Source organism: Bos javanicus, chromosome 15 (genome assembly GCF_032452875.1).
Source record: "Bos javanicus breed banteng chromosome 15, ARS-OSU_banteng_1.0, whole genome shotgun sequence".
Classification (NCBI taxonomy): Eukaryota; Metazoa; Chordata; class Mammalia; order Artiodactyla; family Bovidae; genus Bos; species Bos javanicus.
This window is the reverse complement of record NC_083882.1, coordinates 63410570-63437411: the sequence shown is the minus strand read 5'-3', so window position 1 is coordinate 63437411 and position 26842 is coordinate 63410570. Positions and strand designations below refer to the sequence as shown.

At 42.2% G+C, this 26842-nt stretch overlaps 1 long non-coding RNA gene across 2 annotated transcripts in view; it reads right to left on the bottom strand.

Annotated features, from left to right (window-relative positions):
- Positions 1 to 2398: 2398 nt before the first annotated feature.
- The window catches only part of LOC133226931 (uncharacterized), a 52887-nt gene continuing 28443 nt past the window's right edge, over positions 2399 to 26842 (bottom strand). Inside the window, exons 2-4 of one of the 2 annotated variants that reach the window (XR_009729668.1) lie at positions 22341 to 22450; positions 8253 to 8415; positions 2399 to 7735 (exon numbers count right to left, since the gene is read on the bottom strand). This is a non-coding gene — a long non-coding RNA (uncharacterized LOC133226931). Of the gene's footprint in view, positions 8416 to 22340; positions 22451 to 26842 lie in introns of both variants that reach the window. The other variant, XR_009729667.1, reaches the window with a different exon arrangement.

Sequence of the window (26842 nt, the reverse complement as noted above, 5' to 3'; positions counted from 1 at the left end):
TGCTGCTCAGACTCCACTTGGCCTGAAGGGCCTCCCTCTGTGGGGGGCTTGGAGGCCCCCTGGGCTGGCGGATTTATGTCAGCAAGCGCAGCGCAGTAGAAAGAGATTAAGAACACTTTCAAAGGGTGCGGGAGTGGGCTGCTCCTCCGGCTGAGCGATCTGGGACACAGAGCTCAGTCTGTGAGGACCTGGGCGGATGCCAGCGAAGGGAGTAGGGCAGGCCTGAGGAATGGAAGGCCACTGGCCAATTGGGTGTTGTGATAATTATATCCTTGTTTCCTTGAAGGTACCAGTGTCCTTGATTTTCCAGCTTCAAAGAGCGCTGCCTCTGAAGTGGGGGGACGTTCACACCTGCTTTGCCACAGTGATTTCTGCCTTCCTGGCTGCAGACTCAACAAGACAACAATAGTTCAACAATAGGACATTCTCAAGGCCATATTCATGCACTAGGCAAAGCTTCTTTCCCACCCTTTCTTCCTAAATGGAAAGGAAAAGGTTAGTGTACTCCGCGAGAATTCAGCAATGAATACAACAGAATAGTTTTACCTTAAATTTAGATACTTTGGAGGTTGTTGTAGTTGTTTAGTTGCTATGTCGTGTCTGACTGTGACCCCATGGACTGTAGCCTGCCAGGTTCCTCTGTCCGTGGAATTCTCCAGGCAAGAATACTGGAGTGGGTTGCCATTTCCTTCTCCAGGGGGTCTCCCCGACCCAAGGGCTGGACCCATGTCTCCTGCATTGCAAGCAGATTCTTTACCGTCTGAGCCACTAGGGAAGCTAGGCACTCTAAATCATCGCACGCACCATCTTTATCCTCCCACCCTCTGATTCTCACCCCTCACAAAGGGACTATCACAGGACCAGAAGTCTAGCAATAACTGGAGGTCTCAGTATACAATATACCTGGAATGTTTTGGTCTTTTCTTTTTCTCTATCTCATTCATCTTCAGAGAAGCTGTGCAAACGATATTTAAGAAGTATCAGCATAGTTCTACCTTCTATATTTTTCTTAAAGCATTTAGATTTCCACGAGACCTTTCAAGAGGAAAGTGATGTATTTATTTATTTTTAATGGGACCCTGTTTGTCTACCAGGTGCAATGAATGGGATCTAGAAGTGGGGGATTTCCACTAAATATACATTTACTGCCTCCCACCTAATCTTTCCACCCATCATCTGAACCCTCCCATCATTCAATGTACAAATTTAAAACCATATTCTGATTAATAAATTCCCTTTGTTAAAGATGAGATGACTGGTTTCTGGCATATAAAACTTTCCCAAGAAGTAGACTGGATATTACACATAACTCCCTAAATCCTGAGCTCTAATGTTTCTCTGCTGTTGCCATCAGTTCTGGAAACCAAACCTTCCTTCTCCATACAAAGGCGGGTGCTAGTCAAAACCTGGAAAGAAGAATGAGGGAAATACAGTCTATTTTTGAAAGTACTTCTTGTTCTGACCCTTGAGAGTGATAAACAGTGGTCCTGTATACAAAGTATTCCCGCTTTTTAACTTTTGCTCTGAGATGGTGCAAATAAATGCTGTTAAGTTGATGAGTTTACAACTTGGTGTTATGTAAGTAATTAGTCTTTCTTCGTTGAAACATGCAGTCAGTCAGTCTGTCTCTCTTCCTCCCTTCTTCTGCCCTACCCTTCCTTTATCTCCATTGTATTAAGAGTGTTTCACTTCCAAGGATCTGAAGTAATGACTGCTGTGATACCTGGGGGCAGCAAAAGCTCTGTCCTTCAGTCTGCTCCTACCCGTCACTTGGGACCCTGGGATCCTGAGCTCTTGCCTGTGATTTAATAATGAGACCCAATGGGGCAGCCCAGGTGCTGTATCTCATACCCTTGCCGATTGCCAAGGGAACATTTAATCTGTTGGCTTTATTCAGTTATGCTAGTCTGGCAAACATACCTGGAGCTATAAATTATTTAGATGTTTAATTTATTTGGTGTAGAAGGAACTCTCTTATACCTTAGTTATCTAATAGCAGATGAAAAAACACTTTGTTTGCAAATCATAAAAGCTTTAACAGACTTGTGCCTTAAAGAGTAAAAGAGACTTTCCTGACCTGAGAAGTGTAACAGGGATCCAAAAAGCATTGTTAACACATTATCCTCTAAGATAAAAATTATGGTATAAATTCCTCTGGATTAGAAGTGAAATGTGAAACAAATGCCTTCCATCAGATGCTAACAGACAACCAGTCTGAAGTGAATTCGAGTGTGAACTGCCAAGAGGGATCAGGAGGGGCACAGCAGGGTCCTTTGTCACAGTGCCCATCTCCTCTGTGACAATGTATATTCATTATAAGGACCCAAGGGAGGGGGATATTTTAAATTGTTGGAAATATGATATAACCTAAACCCTATTAGTATACAAAATTACCATCTAACAGTGAAACATATCATTGCTTTATTTATTCTTTGACTTTGCACCTAGCACATTTCATTAAATTAGAAACTCAGTACATGTTTCATTAAAATAGAAACAGATAGCACAAAGATATTATCTTATAGAGCAACCATTGTCACATCAGATAGGTCCCCCACCCTGTTTTACCCATTCTCTTGATGAAAAATGACTGATCTGAAGCAAAAATAAATTATCTATAGCAACACAGAAATATAAACAATATAATAATAAATAATTACAATTAATAATATAATACTAAATATAATAATAATAAACAATGGGAGTACAGAAATTCTTTGTAAAATTTTTCTTTTATTATTGCTTTGTTTTCAAGTTACATCTTGAATCAGGGAGTATTATTGGGCTTTTGTTTACCATCATCCAAATATTTAAACAATTTTCCTTTCTCAGTAGGAAGCAGCAGAGTTTTTAGATAAGAATGTGGTTTCTGCAGTAGCCTGAGTCTGAATTCTTCACTTTATTAGACGTGACATTGGAGAAATTATTTAACTTCTCTATGTCTCCATTGTCTAATCTGTAAATCAGGGACATTATCTTTCTCATAGAGTTCTTACGTAGTAAAGTACATAAAACAGCATCTCACCTTTAATAAATGCTAAATTGCTGCTATTAGTCACTCACTAACGTGCTTTGGATTCATTTCTTCGTATTCATATAATAAACAATTCTATGAGGTAGTTATTATTCCGTTTTACTGGAAAAGACATTTACTCCTGGACCCACAGTTAAGCACATCCAATTCACGTCTTTAAGTCCCTGTGGCGTTTCTGATTTCTGGAGCCGATTCTGAGACACAGATCTTGGTAACCGGAAGTATAAGGGGCGTGCTCGGGGGCGACATCTGTTGGCCGAGGGAGCAGATGCACGATTATGCAGCACCTGTGGCCGCAGCCAAGGCCACCCTACAGGAGCTCCAGCACAGGCCTGGCCCACCAGCGTTAAACCTCAGTGGGGCAAGAGGTTGGCTGTTTGGCGGAATCTGCCGTCCTTGGATGTAGGCTGCTCCGAACAGGGGTGTGGGTTTGGGCAGAGCAGCTCTCTTCAGCCAAGGGCTATCTCCAGAGAGGGTCTCAGTTGAAGGGGCGAGCAGCAGCCAACACTTGCAGCAGCTGGGGGCGTAAGCACTTGGGTCTTCAGGGCAGGGATCTGAGCAGGGGGTCAGGAGGGCCACACCTCTTCCGTCTTTGGAGGGTGCCCAAGGTCGTCTCATTGCCCATGGCGGTTCTTTTGCCCAGAATCTCTCAGACCCCATTGGTGTTGGGGGAGTCTAGGAAGCATGTGGATGGACTGTCTTTGTGAACTCCACCAGGTGCTTGGTGACTTGAGATAGCACAGCTGCTGCCAACCAGCATCAGACCTGAGTAAACCACCCATAGGCCCTGGCTGCCCAAGTTCATAGTCTCCTTACAGCTGGCTATAGGACTGCTCATTTAAAAATGCTTAAGTAAAACAAATTTTAAAAAATCCAATCTTCGAGCAAGCACTTTTTATGGTGTTTATGTCATGATCCATAGGCTAGAACTACAGAATTTTAAAACCGGAAGGGGCCGGAGAGATCCCATTCCTCCATTTGGGTTGGGTTGGCGGGGAGTGATTTAGTCAAGGTCACACAGCAAGTTAACTGTTACACACAATGGGATTGGGACCATGAGCATGAAAATTGATATTCTCAAGTAGAGGTTAGCTGTTTGCCAAAGAAATTATAAAAACAAATTCTTGGCTGAAAACTTGAAAGGATAGGTTTGGAATGTTATCTTAATGCACACTACAATCTTGAAGTTTCTTGTCATATCCTAGATAAAGCACTGTGTTTATATTTTACCCATTTCCATGCAAAATGGCTTCTAAAACTAAATGCCAAGAATTCTCACTGACACTGTGTGGTTCACGTTTCATTGATTGTATTTTGTTGTTTTACTATTTTACAATTAAAACCATCCTCTACTCCTAGCGCTATAGTTTTTCTCTATGTAATTGATACAATACCATAAATACTATGTGGTATTGGCAATCTTTGAGGAATGAATTTTAAGTTTGAGAGTGGAGTCTTATCTTAAAATTACTTTCAGAAAACGTATCAGACACACAGAGCTGTCAGGTTTAAAACTGTACCACCAACTTTATGTTAACTTATTATCTCAATATTCTCTGGCACATGGATACACTTACAATCACAAAGATTAGTGCTCAGCCCAAAAAAAAAAAAAAAAAATTTTTTTAAGTTTTCATTACCTCCTCAGTACACTACCTGGTTGGAGTTAGACGTTTAAAAATCCCATATGATTGCTCAGCTCTTCAGCAATGTTAACCCTTAAATTTTCAGCAGAAAACCTACTGAACAGTATTTGATGACTAGGAATAGTAAGAGTTTAAAGTTGAGGTTCAGAGCACAGACTGCCAATCCATACTGCCTGAGGTCAAAGCCTAGTTCTACCAGCTGTGTAACTTTGGGCAGGTTATTTAACCTCTATAAAGTGGGAATAATATTTGTACTTGGTTTTTGGGTTTCTTGTAAGGATTATATGAGATAATACATGTAAAGGGCCTAGAATGGTGCCTATATACAACAGTGCTCAGTTGATGCTCTGTCATTTAGAATTGCTTTTTAAACTATAGAGGATTAAGCCTTTTAAAGGAAAGTTAAAGATGCAGATTTGAAGACTAGATACATCTAAGTGATCCTGTTCAGTTTTTGATGCTTACAATGGAGCTCCTAGGTGAAACAGAATTATAAGCCTCGTTAAGATTCTAAAGATTCATTCCACAGCCTGATGTACATAATTTATGAAGCAGTAAATTCCCAGCTTTTAACTGTAAGACATTTGATTCTGGAAATCCAAAAACCACGTTCTAATAGTGAGCTCTAAAAATCATTCTCAATGTAACTCCATGAAAGCAGTGACTGCCAACCTTGTTCACCAGTGCATGCCCAGCCTTTTACATACTGGCATTAGTACGAATTTAGTATGTGTAGAATGACTGACCAATTGACTATAAAAGGTAATGCCCTTTAATTCATAGAATTTTAGAGTTAGAGGGGGTCACCTGCTAATGGAGTCATAAATAAGGAATCTGAGGATAAATGACTTAGAACTAATTAAACAATTAGCTGTGTAGAAGCAGGATCCAAGATGTTGACTCCAAACCTTGGACACTCAAACAAGTAATTTCCTTCTGCAGGTTTTTGCTAAATGTATTCCTAGAAACACCAGTCTCTTGGGATAGTCACGGAGTAAAGAGTGGAAGGAGTTGTACTGTGGGCAAAACTTTGGGGAAGTGTGGGGTTAAACTAATTAAATTGTGAATTTCAGCATTCTGGAGAAGGTTTGGCTATAAAACCCCTTTAGAAATGAGGATCTTTCGGGATTGATGGTCCATGAAACACATGGGAGAAGACTGACCAGTAGGTTTCAATAAATACTGATCATGCCCTGACTATATGCATCATGATAGAAACTATACAAAAAGTTAAGGTGAGTTAGACACCAAAGAGGTCCTGGGGCATTTCTGGGAGTGGAGCAGGGTCAGAGAAGTGGCAAGGGCAAGAGAGAATTATAAAAAGGCATGTATAATTTCAGTCTATGTCTGAATTTGGGAACAACCATGAGAAAGGCTCAAATAAAAATGCTACAGGGATTCAAAGTTGAGAGTGCCATGGAAGAAACAGCATTTGAGATGAATCTTGAAAGATGGATGTGAGTTTCTTCAGTAAATGTGTGCTAGTTTTTGTTTATCTGAAACTAACTTTATTTTACTCTCATTATGAAATGTGGCTTTTCTGGATGTGCAATGGATAGTTATTTCTCTTCAACACTTTGAATAATTATTCCACAGACTCCCTGCATCCACTATAACTCTTGATAAGCCTGACAGTCTAATTGTTAGTCCTTTGCAGTCCTTTTCTCTGCAGGTTGCTTTTAAGATTTTCTCAGTGTCTCTGGAGTTCCCCAGTTGCCCTATAACACATCTAAGGCATAAATTTCCTTTTTAATTTATCTTTCTAGGGATGTACTGTATTTCGAAAGCCTAGGTCTTTCTATTGGTTCTGAAAAATTCCCAGCTATCTTTGTTTCAGATATTATTATATTATCCAGCCTCTCTACTCTCTACTTTCAAACCTGCAATTAAAATTTTAATTATTAGGTTATTAAATTATTAGAACATCTCATTCTATCTTCCATATCTTTAAATTTCTCTTTATTTTCCATTCCTTTTTTCCTGTGCTACATTTTGAATGTTTTCTTCAAATATTCTTGAATTCACCAATTATCTCTTCAGATATTTAACATGTTCATTAAATGTTTACTTTCAACCATTTTATTTTGTCTCTTTTTTATTCTTTTCCAAATCATCTTTTGTTGTTTTCTTATCTTTGGTTTTCCACTTCTTATTTATTTAAATTTGTCAAATGTAGACATTCTATGTTAGTAAGTCAACAGAATGTAGTGGGAAGAGTGCAGACTCTAGAACCAACTGTCTGAATCCAGATTGTAGCTCTACCACTAAAGCTACCCAGGTGGTGCTAGTGGTAAAGAACCCACCTGCCAATGCAGGAGACATAAGAGACATGAGTTCGATCCCTGGGTCAGAAAGATCACCTGGAGCAGGGCATGGCAACCCACTTCAATATTCTTGCCTGCAGAATCCCATGGACAGATGGGTGGGCTACAGTCTATGGGGTTGCAAAGAGTTGGCCATGGCTGAAGCGACTTAGCATACACACACCATTTAAGAAAAGTTGACCCGGAATAAATTACTTAGTCTCTCTGTGCCTCAGTGTTTTCCTTTATAAAATGGGGATAACAGTAGTACTTGCTTCATAGTGTTGTTATGGGAATTAAATAAGTTAAAATTGGGAAAAAAACTTTACAACAGAGCTAGCACTTAACTGAAGAAGTGAAGTGAAGTTGCTCAGTCGTGTCCGACTCTTACCGACCCTATGGACTGTAGCCTACCAGGCTCCTCCATCTATGGGATTTTCCAGGCAAGAACACTGGAGTGGGGTGCCGTTTCCTTCTCCAGGGATCTTCCCAACCCAGGGATCGAACCTGGGCCTCCCGCATTGTAGACAGACGCTTTTACCGTCTGAGCCACCAGGGAAGCCAGCACTTAATAATTGCTCTAAACACGTTCATAAATGAAAATATACATCCAAATTTCTCGGGATCTAAACTAGATGCTTGTTTTTCCAGTGACTCACTCTCTCTTGGTGGTCTGCCTCCTTCTGTGCTTGGTGATCTTGGATTCAAACTCATACCTGGTGACTCTTGGCTTTCCCACTGAGTATTTGATTCTGTTGGGAACAGAAGGAAAACACCAACCTGAGAACATACTTCACCCTTTTTGGAGGGTCCTGGCCTAAGGAGGAAGTGTCAGGCTCTTGGCTTCCCGTTCTTCTGATACTTTCGGGTTCATGCTGTGCCACAATGGTTCCAGCCCTTAGGATAACCCAGTATTCTTATTTTCTTAGCCCTCTTGGTTCCCAGTTCTGGTTTCAGCTCATATTTGAGGATAAGAGCTGTCCCTGGACAATGACTTTACTACTTACAAACCCAACAGTCCATTTAAAAAGTGATCCAGGAAATTCCCTGGTGGTCCAATAATTAGCACAGCACTTTCACTGCCATGGCCTGAGTTCATTCTCTGGTTGGGAAACTGAGATCCTGCAAGCCATGTAGCAAAGAAAAACAACAACAACAAAGAAACAAACAAAAAATCCAGTTCTTTTGTACTTGGAAGGGCTTCTGAGTATCTAGTTATCTATACTGCCAGAAATTACCTCCTGCTTCGAATCAGTCAGCATAGGTTACCTTATGCTGCAGCAAAAAACAATCTCCGGTGGCTTAGAAAAACAAAGGTTTGTTTCTTTTTATGCTACACATCCATCCCAAGTCAGTCCCGTCTCTGCTCCATGGGATCCGTACTCAGGGATTCAGACTGATGGGGCTTTGATTCTCTGGAAGAACATCAATCCTGTAATGGGAGCGAGAAAATACGGTGACTCATACTCTGGTTGTTATGGGCTTCCATCTGGAAGTGACCCACATCATTCACTTTTAACTAGTCAAGGCAAGTTCCCCCCAGCCACACCTAACTCCAAGGAGGTGCCTAGGAAGGAGAACTGGAAATATCAGTGAACATCACTCACAATTACTACACGCTTTTTACACCTAATATTATAAACATCCTTATCATACGGGCTGCCCTGGTGGCTTAGCGGTAAAGAATCCATCTGCAATGCAGGAGACGTGGGTTCAATCCCTGGGTCAGGAAGATCCCTTGGAGAAGGAAATGGCAACCCACTCCAATATTCTTGCCTGGAAAATCCTGTGGAAGAGAAGCCTGGTGGGCTACAGTCCATGGGGTAGCAAAGAGTCAGGACACAACTTAGCAACTGGCCAACAAGAGTTCTTATATGGATCTGCTAACTAATCTTTAAAAATATTATTATGAAGCTCTGCAACTAAAGAATGTAAAAATATTATAAGGTGTGTGTGCTCAGTCACTCAGTCCTGTCCAATTCTTTGCAACCCCATGGATTGTAGCCCACCAGGCTTCTCTATCCATGGGATTTCCCAGGCAAGAATACTGAAGTGGGTTGCCATGCCCTCTTCCAGGGGATCTTCCAGACCCAGAGATCGAACCCACGTCTTCTGCATTGGCAGGCAGATTCTTTACCACTGACCCACCAGGGAAGCCCCAAACATAACATTTATTTTAAAGAGATGATGAAGGATGTTCTAGAGAGAGAGGGCAGAGGGAGGATGTCTTTGAGAACTGATGAGTCTGCAAGAAGAAATTCCCTGTCAGGAAAAAGTGCAGAATCATCTAGAGGGGATTCATCCTCTGCCTCCTGGCAGTGTCTGGAAGGTCAGCATCTGGTGGGGAGGGGCTGCACATGTTCCCAGGGAGGCTGGACCCCAGCTTCCCTGGAGTCCCTCCTGAGCCCCAGGGGAAGTACAGAAGTACCTGGTCGGCCTGGATCAGAGGGCAGGGATTTGACTTATCAGCAATTAGAGCAGGTCTTAGCATGAGGTTAGGTGTTCAATAAATATTTGTTAAGTAAATGAATGATGATGATAAGGTCAGGCCTTGGTGTTGCATAAAAACCTGGACTTCTGCATGAGCCTGTGGATTGCAGAGAGGGAGGTGGCTACCTTTCTCATAGACTAGGCAGGATGGGGACTTGGAGTTAGAATTAGCCTGATTTGGCTTCCCCAGTGGGTTAGTCCTAAAGAATCTGCCTGCAATGCAGGAGATGTAGGAGACGTGGGTTTGATCCCTGGGTTGGGAAGATCCCCTGGAGGAGGAAATAGCAACCTACTCCAGTATTCTTGCCTGAAAAATTCCACGGACAGCAGAGCCTGGAGGGCTACAGTCCATGGGGTTGCAGAGTTGGACACGACTGAAGGACTGAGCACAAGCATGAAGGAAAATAATAGCAACATCTTGCACACTTGTTAGGCATTTTTTAAAACTATTTCCCTGAATCCTTTGTAATGTGTTATGTAATATATCATATTTGTAAATGTAACTTATTTGCAAATAAACAATAGATATTTATTGACTACTGGATAAAGAATTTTCAGCACATTACTCATGAACAGGGTGAAGTGAAGTGAAGTGAAAGTTGTTCAGTCATGTCTGACTCTTTGTGACCCCATGGACTATACAGTCCATGGAATTCACCAGGCCAGAATACTGGAGTGGGTAGCCGTTCCCTTCTCCAGGGGATCTTCCCAACCTAGGAATTGAACCCAGGTCTCCCACATTGCAGGTGGATTCTTTACCAGTTGAGCCACCAGGGAAGCCCCACTCATGAACAGGGTAAGAGCTGTAATTCTCAAAGTGAAGGTACAAAGCTTCAGACATGCTTCCCAAGGGCAGCCTTGGGTGTGAGTCTAGTCTGTGGTAAACCAACAGGCGCCCCGCTGGTCTTACCCAGGCTTTGAGGCCTCAGGTCGCAGTAGAGAGGGTTAGGGGATGAATATAGCAAACCTGGGTTCTACTCTTAGCCCTGCCACTACATTGTCTCAGGTAAATCCTTCCATCTCTTCTGTAAAACAAGTGTTGGGTTCAATGGTCCCTAAGACAAGTTTGAAGTTCAGCCTATATGCACTGGGTCTGGCCATTCCAATCATCCCCAACTGGCTCAGGTATCTACTATCCGCTGCTTAAATGTTTTGAATGTCATCCCTACTCTCAAGTCTTTGCCATGTGAGGACAAGTTTCTCTCAGGTTTGCAGCAGACAGAGGTAACCTGGCTTGTCAGAAACAGAAGAATCGCAGGAACCCATCCAAAACATTAGCTTATCCTGATTATAAATATTACTCCTGATGATTCCAGGAGCAATTGCTACGTGTCATATAAAACTGACTTCTTATCACTGACTCTGTGCTTCAATTTTCCATTCTCTAACCTCCTCTAAATTTTTTCTTTCTCCCTTTACTATAAAGTAATATTTTCCTTGGCTTCAAAATATGTGACACCTTCCCCATAGTTGTGGAAATAATGGGAGGCTTGAGCCCAGAGCATCTGAGGTTCTCTCATGGAGCCTCACTGTTGCCCCTTGGGAGAAATCAAAACACGAAAAGAAGGCGCTGCTGTAGCCAGACAGCCAAAGAGTAGTTTGCATTCTTTCATCTCCCCGTATCTTTGCCAATATTGTTTCCTCTGCCTGAAAAGTCCTCTCTACACCCTTTCTTCGGTTAAGTTTCTATCCACTCTTCAATGTCCTCAGTCTATGGTTATTTTTTCCATAACATTTGCATACCTTGATATTACAGAACTTAGCACTCTGTAGTATAAGTACTATTTGTAAGTCAACTTCCCAACTTGGAGAATCTACACCATCTGGAAAACCTGTGTTCATTTTTTCTTTTTATTTTTTTTTTAATTGGAGGATAATTACTTTACAAGTTTTGTTGCTTTCTGCCATACAACAATGTGAATCAGCCATAAATATATTTGTGTGTGTGTGTGTGTGTCTGTGTATCTCCTCCCTCTTGAGCCTCCCCCACCACCCAACCCATCCCTCTCTTCTTCACAGAGCTCTGGGCTGGGCTCCCTATGTTATATAGCAGCCATCTATTTTTTAAAAATTTACTTATTGTACATATTTTGGGCTGTGCTGGGTCCTCATTGCTGCGTGGGCTTTTCTGTGGCTGTGGTGAGAGTTCCTCTCTGGTTGCAGTGCGTGGGCCTCTCACTGTGGTGGTTGCTCTTGTGGGGCATGGGCTGTAGGGTATGCGAGCTTAAGCAGTTGCTGCATGTGGACTCGGTAGCTGTGGCTCCCAGGCTCTAGCACACAGGCTCAATAGTTGTAGTGCTCAGGCCTAGTGCTCAGCAGCGGGTGAGGTCTTCCTGGATCAGGGATGAAACCCGAGTCTCCTGCGCTGGCAAGCAGATTCTTTCCCACTGAGCCCCCAGGGAAGCTCCTGCTCTCTCTTTCACACACAGCAATGCTAGTCTCACAATTTGTCCCATCCTCTTCTTCCCCCTCTGTGTTCACAAACTCATTCTCTACATCTGCATCTTTATTCCTCCCCTGAAAATAGGTTCATTGGTACCATTTTTCTAGATTCCATATATGTGCGTTAATATGCAATATTTCGGAGAAGGCAATGGCACCCCACTCCAGTACTCTTGCCTGGAAAATCCCATGGATGGAGGAGCCTGGTGGGCTGAAGTCCATGGGGTTGCTAAGAGTCGGACGTGACTGAGCGACTTCACTTTCACTTTTCACTTTCATGCATTGGAGAAGGAAATGGTAACCCACTCCAGTGTTCTTGCCTGGAGAATCCCAGGGACGGGGAGCCTGGTGGGCTGCTGTCTATGGGGTTGCACAGAGTCGGACACGACTGAAGAGACTTAGCAGCAGCAGCAGCAGCATGCAATATTTACTTTTCTCTTTCTGACTTCATTCTGTATAACAGGCTCCAGGTTTATCCACCTCAGTTCAACTGGCTCACATTCATTCCTTTTTATGATTGAATAATATTCCGTTGTATACATGTATCATAACTTCTCTATCCATTCATCTGTTGATGGACATCTAGTTTGTTTTCATGTTCTGGCTATTGTAAAGAGTGCTGTAATGAACATCGGGATACATGTGAAAATCTGTGTTCTAATATCTAGCATGATACTCTCCCTTTTATTTCTTTACAGTAGACACAGTCTTATCACCTATGCTCCTTTGGTCAGCCAGTCCGGGTCATAACATTGCCAGAATACAAAAGCAATGGCAGAAAGGGAGCCCAGAACAGAATACACAACATACACTGCAGGACCCGTGCAACTCAGCTCACCAGCTGGAAGCAGCCACAGTACTGTGTTAAGAACGCTCAGAAAAGCTCCTTTGCTCTAGATCTCATTGGCTGACAGCAACTGATGACCCTCAAAAACTGGGACACCCACTGCAATTTTATTTTGGAAAATATCTCAGATATAAGTAGTGTTATAATGAATTGGTTTTGAAGGGGGTACCACTAAATATTAAAATTATTTCCTGGTATTTGATTCTCAGAGGTTCTATACCTGTCAACAGTAAATCTCCTTTATTTAAATTACCTTGACAGGCTTTTTGTTCCTGTGCCACCAGGCAGTCCTGTGCAAACAGTATGCCACCTGTATTAGTGTTCTCCAGAGAGGACCAAAAAGATGTCCATGTATACACAGAAAGAGATTGTAATGAATAGGCTCACATGATTATGAAGACTGGCAAGTCCAGAGTCTGCAGGGGTGGTAGGCCATATGCTGGAGACCCAGGGAAGAACTGCAGTTTGAGTCCAAAGGCAGTCTGGTAGCAGAATTCCATCTTCCTTGGGCAAGGTCAGTCTTTTCTCTATTGAGACCTTCAACTCAGTGGTACAGACCCATGTAATCTTTTTTGAGACCTACCCACGTTATAAAGGGTTAGCTGCTTTATTCAAAGATTTAAATATTAATCTCAGTTCAGTTCAGTTCAGTCACTCAGTCGTGTCAGACTCTTTGCGACCCCATGAATTGCAGCACGCCAGGCCTCCCTGTCCATCACCAACTCCCAGAGTTCACTCAGACTCAAGTCCATTGAGTCAGTGATGCCATCCAGCCATCTCATTCTCTGGCTTCCCCTTCTCCTCCTGCCCCCAATCCCTCCCAGCATCAGAGTCTTTTCCAATGAGTCAGCCCTTCGCATGAGGTGGCCAAAGTACTGGAGTTTCAGCTTTAGCATCATTCCTTCCAAAGAAATCCCAGGGCTGAGCTCCTTCACAATGGACTGGTTGGATCTCCTTGCAGTCCAAGGGACTCTCAAGAGTCTTCTCCAACACCACAGTTCAAAAGCATCAATTCTTTGGCGCTCAGCCTTCTTCACAGTCCAACTCTCACATCCATACATGACCACAGGAAAAACCATAGCCTTGACTAGACGGACCTTTGTTGGCAAACTAATGTCTCTGCTTTTGAATATGCTATCTAGGCTGGTCATAACTTTCCTTCCAAGGAGTAAGCATCTTTTAATTTCATGGCTGCAATCACTATCTGCAGTGATTTTGGAGCCCAGAAAAATAAAGTCTGACACTGTTTCCACTGTTTCCCCATCTATTTCCCATGAAGTGATGGGACTGGATGCCATGATCTTCATTTTCTGAATGTTGAGCTTTAAGCCAACTTTTTCACTCTCTACTTTCACTTTCACAAGAGGCTTTTTAGTTCCTCTTCACTTTCTGCCATAAGGGCGGTGTCATCTGCATATCTGAGGTTATTGATATTTCTCCCGGCAATCTTGATTCCAGCTTGTGTTTCTTCCAGTCCAGCGTTTCTCATGATGTACTCTGCATATAAATTAAATAAGCAGGATGACAATATACAACCTTGACATACTCCTTTTCCTAGTTGGAACCCGTCTGTTGTTCCATGTCCAGTTCTAACTGTTGCTTCCTGATCTGCATATAGGTTTCTCAAGAGGCAGATCAGGTGGTCTGGTATTCCCATCTCTTTCAGAATTTTCCACAGTTTATTGTGATCCACACAGTCAAAGGCTTTGGCATAGTCAATAAAGCAGAAACAGATGTTTTTCTGGAAATCTCTTGCTTTTTCCATGTCACAGAAACATCTAGAATGATGTTGACCAAATATCTAGGTACTGTGGCCTAACCAAGTTGACACAGAAAATTAACCATCACACCCCCTCACATTCAATCATTAGCAATGTGCCTTGAGGACCACATTGCCTATGACTGAAGCCACATCCAGGCTTAACAGGAAAGCACACTCTTATAAACTAGTGATGTCTGCTCTGAGCACAGAAGGGAAGAGAGGCAACCTGGGTCATATATTTCCTATTCCTACAACAGAAGTTTGGTTTGTATTTACTGAATGAGCAAGTGACAAATCTTGTCCATTTTGCCATTCAACCTCGGACAAGCCTCGATTCAAGATGTGTTTAAATTGAATTGTTTGACATCAATCAGGCAAGCTGACCAAATTCTCATGCTCCCTGTGTATATGCACAAGAATGCTCCCAGCAGCTTCATTATCAACATCTCCAAACTAGAAATAACCCAGAGAGTTCATCAATGGTACATGGCTAAATGAAAAATATTGTGCTATAATAAACACGAACTATAACTACATACAACCTGGATGACTCTTACAAACACGAGGTTGAGCAAAAGAACAAAAAGAACAAGGCATTAATTCCATTTATCAAGTTCCAACACATAAAATTAAACTCTGTTCTATGTAGATGCATACTTAGGTGCTAAATAATTGTTTTAAAAAACAAAGCTATGATTCCCATAAAATGTCTGATAGTGGTTATCTCTAGGAGCATGAGAGATGCTGTGAGGAGAGAATTCACAATATTACACTTCTTGATTTGGGTTTTAACTTTAAAACTACACGTTAAAATGCTTTTTTGCATGAGTGTTAAACATTCAAAAAGTTTAATTCTTCCCCCTAGGGTTCCCTTATGCCAATTCCTAAAAAAAAAAAAAAAGAAGAAGAAGAAAAAGAAACAGGCTGGTGTAGAATTAAAAGAAAACTCAGCTACAATTAGTGGCAGTTCAGGCCTATAGGGGGCGCTCTCATGCCCTCCAGGGATCCTTAATTACCTCAAACAGGAAGAGACTACCCTTATAGCTCTCCTACATCTCCCACAGGCAAGTGTAGCCTACTTCACTGTCCAACGGGAAGGAAAAAACCTCTCTCCCTGAAGGATTGTGCAGCCAATCCCAGACTGGAGCAGTCCAACCAATGAGAAGCTTCCACGCTTTGACTCCCAGCTTCCTCCCTCCCAAGTCTCCCCTTTCCCCTATAAAAGCTAGTTTCCCTTCTTTGTTCCCTGGGTTTGCCTACGGTCTTCCATAATTTAATACTCTGAGTTGCAATTCCTCTGGCTATTACCGAAAAAACTCACTTTTGCTGATAAAATAACTGGTGAAAAGTGAAAGTCGCTCAGTCATGTCCGACTCTTTGTGACCCATGGACTATACAGTCCTTGGAATTCTCCAGGCCAGGATACTGGAGTGGGTAGCCTTTCCCTTCTCCAGAGGATCTTCCCAACCCAGGGATTGAACCCAGGTCTTCCGCATTGCAGGAGGATTCTCTACCAGCTAAACCACCAGGGAAGCCCCAAATAACTGGTGGTTTTATATTATTAAAGCTGACGCAGGGAACCCCAAGAAGCTGACCCAATCCCTGTTTAGCCCCTGGCCAAAGAGACCAGTGCATTCACTCTCCAAACTACTTCCCCACTGGTGTCTACTATAGAGCTTTTTCTGTTTTGCTTCTTTCCCCAGAACAAATGTCTCCATTTTAGTAATGATTAGATTTACAATATAACAAATTCAACAGTTGAAAGTCCTAAAATTCATCCTCAGTGAAACTTGCAAAGCAGCTGCAAAAAAGATGAATGTCACTCATGGGATCAAAAGCCTAGAAGGATTTCGTGGAAAAGTTTAGCAATATGTGCATGCATGGCCTATTCTAAGCTGAAGGCTCTGTCAAAGGATAGTGGCCCCCTATCTCACCATGAGCTGAAAGTGCCTGGGATAACTGCCCTTTGGAAAGCTGCTGGTTCCTATGCAGAAATCTTGCTACAAAGGACAGGTTCTCATGATCCACCTTCTAGGATCCTAGGCTGAAAATTCAGAGTTGAGAAAAGTTCCAGAAAGTTAGAGAAAAGGCAAGGTGATTTTAAGGGCAGGTGCTTGAGGTTTACTTTCTTCATAGCTTTCAGTACTTAGAAACTTGCCGTTAAATGTGCTTTCTTCCCTCTGGAAAACAGATTTCCCCTCTCTCTCACCTCTGCCTGGGGAATAACAAATTTCATATGGAAACCTGAAAACCCAAAGAGAAATATGCAATGCTTCAGACACCTCGTGTCGGACTGGCTGTCACAGACCCTGGTTTGGGTCAGGCTGTTTAAGCTTCTTTGGAACAAGCATTTATCTACTGCGGGGTCATTTTATAGATCCATTAAATCTACATTTTCTCTTGGGCTCCTTTCCTCAGCTCCCCTCAACCCTGCTCTAGTCACACACTCTAAAAACCCCCTTAAGCCCCAGAAATAAATCTCTATAAACTGCCAAGCGTTCAATCAGGCTTTTACTGTATCTCTTTGCAATTAGAATAAATTTACTGCTTGGAGAGATGGGGGGAAATATGCAAGGTACTCCTTGGATAAATACACCGCAGTGAGAAAAGTAGAGACTCTGTGAAAGTTATCTCGGTGAATTCAACAAGAATCAAGGTCACTGGAGCTGCTACATACCAGGGAATGTTAATTAATGGGCCTGCAGCTGGTGGTACCACTTGGCTGCTCTGCTCCAGCTGCTTGCTCCATATTTCTCTCGTTTGTAGGACCATTCTTGGATCAAATCCCATCTCTTTTTTTCCTCCAAGTACAAAAAGTACATAAGTCTATCCTGGAAGGATGCCAGCCTTTCAGAGAACTGAGTAAAGTGTTGTTTCTTGGCTATTTTTATCTCCTTTTTAAAGAGAGGTCATGCTATCACCTCTGGAGCTGGATTACTTGTAATCGGGCGCTCAAGCTGTGGTCTGAGGTCACCACTCTGGCACCATCCACGCGGAGGTGTCCTGAAGTCAGAGAGCAGCGACCGGCACTTGTAACTTCCCCTCAAACAAAAGCGGAAAGCACCTGAAAGGATGCACCTATCTCCTTCACTGCACAGTCTGCATTTTAAGCCGGGCTGAAGGCAAGGTGAAAATACAACCCAAGGCACTCGATGTTTCTGAGATGAAGAGGGAGAGAGAAAGAAACAGGAGAAAAAGAAGAGAGTGACAGAAGAGGCAGAAAGTATTTCCAGGGTAGTTAATATCATTTGAATCTGCTGGGAAGCCTTAAATGAGACCAGGCATGTAAACCACTTAGCTGGACACAGGCAGCTATTGTTAATTAAAATAACAGTTCAGATTTGAGGTAGAACAGACGTGTTCAACACGAACTTGGGGCTGCACTGGCTTGGGACTGTATTTAGGCAGTGCGTTATTCTGGTTAAACCTGGACTTTGGAGTCAGAAAGATCTGGTTTGGAGTCCCTGCTCAACCATTTAAGCCTCTGCGTGTCACTTGAGTGCTTAGTTATTTCTTTAGACCTCAACTTTCTCATCTGTATAATGGGGCTAATAATAGTATCTGCCTCAAGGCTGCTGAGCAGATCTCATGAAATACAGCATGTGGGACCTTTGGCACAGTGCTTGGTACGTGTTAATCTCAATGAATACTCATTGTGGTAATTGGGGCGTTTATGACTGTTTTCATAGGTCAGAAAGGGAAGAATTACAAAAAGTGTTTCAGGAAAACAGTTTGCCTCTCCTGGCAGGTGAAGATGGCTTAAGAAGAGCAGTTTTTCCAAAGCAAGTGAAAATGGTCCTGCTAGCCTCTATTGCAGCCCGGCTTGTTTTTCTTCTCATTTGGAAACTTTCTTTCCTTCAGTGTTACACAGTGAGGAGACTGGGCGTTCTTCCCACAATGACAGACATGCAAATCTCGCCCAGAAATAACAGGGAAAATGCCTGACTCTGCTTCTTGAAGGAATTCTCCAGGTAGCCATTAGCCATAAACTCCAGGCTCAGGGCCCTGGAGATGGCTGCGCCCACTCCCCCCAAGCCAGGCGGGCTGTCTTCAACTTGGGCCGGCTCCTTTATGAGAAAGACCAGCTTTACTGAGCTTTACTTTTTAAAGGGGGGGAAAAAAAGAACATTCTAAAAAATTAGGAACTGTTCTCCATTACTACTTCCAAACTGTAAAATGATATTTGGGTCTTTTAAAAGACTTGGGAAATTTACTGAAATTAAGGAATATGGATTTAAAGGGAACCTTGGGGGATTAGATTTTTTTCTTCTCTTTGAAGCATTTGAAACAACTTTAATCTGCTTTCAGAGTGCTATGCAATTTGGCATGGCATTCTGGGAGAGTGTTGTTGCGTTCTTCCTGGAACTGATACTTTTGTGCCCCTTTTAAAACCCATTTAGAGAAATATTTAGAGTATAAAAAAACACTTGAATTTAAAGAACAAGACTATTCAAAGTAAAGGAATGGCTTCTAAGATGCTTCAAAGAAAATTTTAAATTTCTATTTTGGGCAAAAGAAAATCCGACAGAAACCTAGGTGGATATGCAGCCACGAAGATATAACTAATTCATATAGAATTTCCTGGTTGTTGGTCCTCTTATGTAATTATATAATGATACGTACTTTACAAAATGCAGAACATTGTATACACACTCATGTAACAGCAGTGCTATAGAAGGCAAGTTTTATAATTTTTATTTTATTGACAAGGAAACTGAGGCTCAGGGAGTTCAAATTTTGCTTAAAGAAAATGTTGGGTTGGCCAGTAAGTTCATTCAGGTTTTTCATAAGTTATTACAGAATCCAAATGAATTTTTTGGCCAACCCAATATATTAATAGTATGCCGAGAACTTCAACTTGGGACTCTAGGTTTTAATCCCAATATTTTTTCCATCACCCTGCCATGTGGTCTAGGCAGCCCCAGTCAACCTTGGATGGCTCAGTTTCCTGGTCTGTGAGATGAGAATAATCCCTCTTTAGCTTGCTTTCAGGGACTGGTGGATAGATTTTCCAGGGCCAAGTCCACCTATGATGTGACCAAGAAACAGTGAATGATACACCTGAATGAAATACAATTGGCCTTCGTTATCCGTGGGGATTTGGTGCCAGGAGCCTCTGCAGAAGCCAAAATCAGCGGATGCTCAAGCCCCTTATATTAAACAGTGTAATAACTCAGCCGGAGTTATTGAGAGGTTTCCCATTCATGGACATGAAGGGCAGACTGCTGAGCCCAGAGAAATATTGCTAACACCCTGTTACCCCAGGAATGCTCCAGAGCTCTGCAGAAGATAGACTCTGAAGCTTTAAAATGACATTGGTTTCAAAGGACAAGTGCAGAATAGTTACAAAACTCGTAGGGTACCTGGAAGCTGTGAGTAATTGTGAATCGCTCATGATCCCAGGGGCTGGAGAACCCGCAGAAGGGGCAAATAGGAAAGTGAGGGCACAGACTTGTCCGTCTGGGGCCTTAATTCCCTGAAGCCATAAAAGAGATAAGTGTATTATCAAAAGGAGTGGAAACTCAACAGCTATGTGATCCTAGAAGAATGTACGGTTTTAAAATGTCTAGGAAAATAAGATATTTCTCCTATTTATTCAGTTATTGCAAAAGTATATCTATTGTCAACATAATTGATAGAGAAGTGTAGCATGAGAAAGTGACATTTCTCCTTTCATCTGCTCCTCCCCTAACTCACCCACTAAACTTCACCAGTTCCCAGTCACGTACTCCGCGTCTCCTATAGTTTTTCCCTTTAATACTGTGTGTGTGTGTATTCAGGCGCATGTTATACAGATTCACATATGTGTTTTCAAGCCGAGTCTCATGGCACCTAGTTTTGCAACTTGCCTTTTTCTAACTTTATAATGTATCATAGATACTTGCTCCAACCGACCTCTCATTCCCTCCCCCCAGCTTTACTGAGAAACACTTGACAAATCAGAGTGGTATGTATCTGAGGGGCTCAATATGATGATTTGGTGTTTATATATACATTGTGAAATGGTTACCATAACTGAGCTAGTTAACATGTCCATTACCTTACATAGTTAGCATATTTTTCTATGTGGTGGAAAGCTCTATTCTCTCAGCAAACTTCAAGAACACAATACAGTAACTAGAGTCACCATGCTGTCCGTTAGATCTCCAGGACTTATGCATCATGCAGGACTGAATCTTTGTGCATTTTGATGACTATCTCCCCATTTCCTTCAAACTCCAACCTTAGGCAACCACCACTTTAAAATTTCTGCTTTTATGAGTTCAGCTTTTTTAGAGGCCTCCCTCTATTCTTTTTAAAGCCTGGAGAGGGTTCTATCATATGGCTATTCCATAGTTTACTTAACCCCCTTTCCATGGATGGAGATACAGGTAACTGCTGTGCTTTTTTTCCCGTTAACTATTACAAATAATGCTTCAGCATATAACAATGAGGGGTTCCCCGGTGGCTCAGGGGTAAAGAAACCTCCTGCAATGCAGGAGCCGCAGGAGCCATGGGTTTGATCGCTGGGTCAGGAAGATCCCCTGGAGGAGGGCATGGCAACTTATTCCAATATTCCTGCCTGGAGAATCCCATGGACAGAGGAGCCTGGCAAACTATAGTCCATAAGGTCACAAAGAGTCGGACACAACTGAAACAACTTAGCATGCACACATAAAATGATGGTTTATTAACATAAAAGAAAACAATCTAGGGATAAATGGGCTAGGGCAAATTTGGGAAGATAGTTCATAACAAAACTCTTACTGTTTGAGCCCAGTGTGGGAAATCAGAGGTGAGCAGAACCTTCTCAGTTTAGCTCTTCATCCTGTCACAGTGACAGCTGGCATGGAAGAACGAACCCAGGGGGAAAAAAAGAAGTTAAAGAAAGGAAAAAATAAAGCATGGCAAGATTTTGAGAGATCAGGTGAATTGAATTAAGGATCATTATCAAGTGTACAGAAACTGTACAGAGAAACTATCTATAAAGCTCAGATTGGTGGCATTGTAAGATGGAAAATGATGGCGAGGTGGGAAAATGTTTGAGCATATAGTCTCCATGACAATCCCTCCCCACCCCACCAGGATAGGGGCTGTGTCTAGTCCTTCATAGCCTTGATACTGGGCATAATTCCTGACAAGTAAAAAGTGTTAATAAGTGCTTTAAAAGCAAGGAATACTTCTCTCCAGAGAGCAAAGCCTTTTGGACATAAGCCAGCAGAACCTATCTGAACATAGATAAATCTTGATTTGTGATGTAAAAATTAACTTGAAAATATAAAAATATTATCTTGAGTTGAATTGCAGTAAGTTAAAAAATAGTTTCACTAAAAAGTCTGTTTGTAATTTACCTGACATATGTTTCTCTGCTTACTGTTCTTTGTGTTTTAATTCATTGCCTGCTCAAAAATATATTCAGTTGTAACTGAAGAATAAATTTAAAAAATTTTAAATTGACCCCATCTTCTTGAACCCATCACTAAGTTGTTTTGTGTCTAGTTGCCACTTCTGTCAGTTGGCTGATTTCTGCTTCTTGGCTTCAGCATCCATGCTCCTAAATGAAGTAAAAAGAATCAAGTGCCCCATGGCACATCTTCAGCCTTGTTAACCAGGAATTCAAGAGAAAAGTTTAAGACATAATCCTGTGTGTGATGGTCCTATTGATTAGGTAACTATGTTCCAGTCAACAGGAGATCAGATAACTTGACTTGGGTGTGTGTGTACATTCCCGAAGATATTTTTATGAGAAAAGGATAAGTGAAAGATAAGCAAACTGATGTGAGGGATTTACTTTTAAAGGAGAGAGAGAGAGAAGAGTCAGCTTGATCATCCTCACCTTCTGCATCAGAGTCAGCAATTTACCAAAAATACACCAACGGGAAGATTGCCAACTCCTGTTCTTCATCAGTTGACTTCTCCAGAGTGGAAATCCATACTCATTATGACCTTAACATACCAGGGGAAGAAAGATGGAATTAAATTCAGTAGAATGGCTGGAATTACATTTCAAAGCTCCATATATTCATTCATCCCATAAATATGAGCAAAACCACTGGATAATCAGAAAGACCATTCTTTCGTCATTCTGAATCAGCAGGATTGTTCTGCAGTGTCTTTTAATGAGTTCAGTACCCCCTCAACCCCGCACCCCCCAAAACTCGCTGAATCCTCTTTCTCCATTTGAACCGAAGTCCTGGTTCATGATGAGACATGCTTCAGAGTGCTCTTGTCTCACTGGCAGGGCAGGCAGGGCGGAGCTGGAAGAAGATGTGAGGAGCCGTAGGAACTGCAGAAATTCTTAAGTCACCTTGGCAAAGCAGACATGCTTTACCCACTAATGGCTGACACAGTAGCAGCAACGACTACTATGAGACTCGACTCAACACAACTTGACTACAAGAGCATTTCAGGTGGTGCTTATATAGGTTATGAGACGGCACAGTGCTATACAAATGATCTCAGCTCTTACATAATCATTGTTTGCAAAACGTGGGCCAAGAGTGAGAGGCTGTGGGGGTGAGAGAGCCTGACTACTGCTGTCTTGGCTAATTTGCTCTTTCCCTACAGCTCTGAGTTGGCTTATGGAGTGAATTATCTGCAGTGTGGTGACCCAGTGGCCTTGTAAAAGAGAGAAGGAGTGATCAGGAAGTCATCCTTTAAATTGTCATTTTGGCAGGGTGGCTCAGAGGGTAGAGAACTAGGCTGGGGTCAGAAGTCTTGGGTTCCAGGCCCTTATAGCGCTGTGTGACTCTGGACTTCAGTTTCTTCATCATAAAATGAAGAGTTCAAAGAGGTGACTGGGATATGGAGTTTAGTGCCTTCTATTAGTGTATTGTTGTTTTCCAGTCGCTAAGTCATGTCTGACTCTCCAAACCCAGGGACTGTAGCCCAGCAGGCTCCTCTGTCTGTGGAATTTTCCAGGCAAGAATACTGGAGTGGGTTGCCATTTCCTTCTCCAGGGGAATCTTCCCAATCCATATCTCCAATCAAATCCGTATCTCTTGTATCTCCTGCATTGGCAGGCAGATTCTTTACCACTGTACCACCTATAGGATAAAGGATGCTGATAAAATCATATCCAGGTAAGTTTCCAAATCCTAAAGACTTATGAGTCTTTATAGAAATGAAAACAAAACTCTAGAGATTCTAAGGGGACTTTTCAAGGACACCAGCCCTGGGGTGGGTTTTTCACCCCAAATCAGGTGTTCTTTGTACTCAGGGATCCTGGTGAGAGAGCTCCTTCCTAAACTAGATCAGCTGTAAGCCCTGTTCTTCCTGAAGGCCAAGATAACCTGAAGTTTGCATCAAGATATACATCTGGCATAGGGTGCTATGCCAGCAGTTCCATTTCCAGTGTTCTGCCCAGAAAGGGCTCTACTGGTATCCCCCTGAGCTCTATGAGACCCACCCAGGGCACTTAAGCTGGGCTCCATCTTCCCTCAGCTCCCATCTCAAAAGGAAACCTGAGTCTCTCAAAGAGAAGTCTTTCATAGGACAGTTGATTGGGGTTGAAACTGAACTCCCTGGCCCTGACTGAAGACATCATTTGTCTCATAATTGTGACCCATTTGGAGGAGTTAAGAAAGCCTCAGCTCTTGGACTCTTTACTTCTATAACCACTGTCAGGCAGGTGATGTCTCTTGTTATCTTTTGGCAATTTTAGGTACCTGAGTTGTTCTAGAAGAAGAGAATCATAAAGATGAGTTTTCTGAATTGTTTCTCTAATCTGATTAGATTGAAAGGCACTAAGGACTGTATTTTCTGTAATAAAGGGGATACTGACAGTCCATGGTATGTTGCGGCAACAGAGATATACAAAATAAGATCACTGAATACTCCGAAACAAATACTTGTAAAAGGCAAGTTTCTTCAAAGGAAATCCATTGCTGGCTCTTACATAAAAGAGTTGTCCTCTCCTACCCTCAGCCCTTGCCCGATAAGACAAAGACTTAATGCTGCCCTGAAGAATTTGACTTTGGAAATGGCCGGTTTCACTTTGCTGAAAGCCCTGGGGCTGGGAGCAGCAGCCTGGAGGCAGCCTGTCTTGTGTTACTTGGCCAGGAGAAATCTCTTGAGACAACATGAAATTATGTCTCTTTGGGTCATTTACTTTTCTCCTAAGAGTCAGTAAAATAATAACACCAGCATAACAATAGTGATCACTCACATGGCCCTTGCTATGTGCCAAGCACATAGCTCTTAGCCACAGACAGATTCATGTTTTTAATTTTTACAATAACCTTATGAGGTAGGTATTATTATTAATCCCATTATACAGTTGGGGAAATGGAGGCAAAGTCAAATAGCTACCAAGGAGGTATGTAGGATTTGAACCCAGGAAGTCTGGCTCCAGAAGGCAGGCTCTTAGCACACTTGGGTGATGAACAGGTTTGGACTGAATCCTGGCCCCAGGGATAGGGTCTTGGACTAGACCCTGAAACTTCCAGCCTCTGCCTCTAAATTTTAACATAGGAATGGTAACAGCTCCTGCCTGATAGAAATGCTGTGAAACTGAAACGGGTTGATAAATGTAAAGGCTTTGGTCCAGGGCCTGCCACATCGTAAGGGCTCAATAAATGGGCTTCCCATCCTCTGAGATGCTAACGTGCAGTTGTTGCAAATAATATTTTCTCCCAGTTTGGAGCCTGTCTTTTCATCTTCTTAACAATATCTTTTACAGAGCAAAAGCTTTTAATTTTAGCAAAGTATAATTTATAGATTTCTTTCCTTTTATCAACTGTGCCTTTGGTGTCATATCTAAGAACCCTTTATCAAGTCCTAGGTCCTGCAGATTTTCTCTTAAAATTTTTATAGTTGTGAATGACTTTTTGAAAGGGCATTTTTTTTTTCAAAAAAAAAAAAAAAAGAAAGACCTGCCTACTGTAGACCATTTGGAATATAAGGAAAAACTCAATGAGGAAAGCTAAAATCACCAGTCAAACCAACATACAGAAATACATTTGGTATTAGATTTAAGGTCTTTCACCTTTAATAAAAATGTCACGTCTTTTATAATGGGGAAACAGAATCCTCCAACAGTAAACTGCATTATTGAGTACCAACCGGAGTGCGGATGGTAGGTGCTTCTCTTAACGCCAAGATCAGCTGGGGGAGTTGCCATTCAGAAAACACTAAGAACTACTGACCCAAACAGTGAAACTCATGTTTATGAACTGCAGCTGTTAGTCACAGGCTGTAATTGCCCCACCAGATAAAGAAGCTATTTAAGAGAGCAGGTTGCTATAGCTGAAAAGAAACAGAAAATAATCTTTTTGGAAATCACAGGATTGTAACTAAGGGGAATGTCAGGTTTGAGTGTGGAATGGATCTTTGTGTATTTGCTGACTTGGAGACGGACAGGCTGATCTGGCAAGAAGACAGTCCAGCCCTGGCTGCTGTTCTGTTTTGCTGGAGAGTAATAGATTGAGGAAGGCTTCCCTGGTGGCTCAGCGGTCAAGAATTCGCCTGCCTGTGCAGGTGATGCGGGTTCGAGCCCTGGGTCGGCAAGATGCTCTGGCAAAAGAAATGGCTACCCACTCTGGTATTCTTACCTGGGAGATCCCATGGACAGAGGAGCCTGGCAGGCTACAGTCCATGGGGTCGCAGGAGACATGACTGAGCAGACACACACACATACACACAGTTGGCTGAGGATCCCTTTTCCAAGTCCAAGTATGTGGGGGCTTCCACAGCCAGAATCCCTCCAGCCTACCCATGTCTGATTCTGATACCCGGAATTCTGCCTCTTGTCCCACCCCCATCACCTGTCTGACTTGTCAAGTCAGCTGGTAACACCTGTGATCAGAGCACTGGCCTTTATCAGTGCACTCTCGCCCCCTGCCCCTCCCATCCCACCTCTGCACAGAATACCTGAGGTGGTCTTAAAATAAACCATTAGACATTTCACGAGACATCCCTCCCTACCTTCATTGCCAAACTTCTGAAAAGCTGATACATTTCGAAAGGGCATTTTGAGTGAAAGAAGTGAGATTTGCTATTTAAATTGTTTAGTGAAGTTAAGGAATAATTTTGAAGTTTAGATTTTCATGTATCAAGTTTGCACCCAGTGGAACATATACCTGCAAAGAAAATTCTGTTTCTTGATTACCAAGTAAGTATCAAGTTGGATGAATTTTGAGGAATCAAGTATAATCCTAGGATGGTGGCTGATACAAAAAATTTCATGAAAACTCAGATTAAAAGTTAATTATGTGCTGAAAATTGAAATCTAAATGCTCATCCAAATATATATAATTATAAATTATTATATATCCATTCAGAAGCTTGAGATTTATTGCCATAGAAAGGTGCCTACATACACCAAGTTTTAAAAAATTG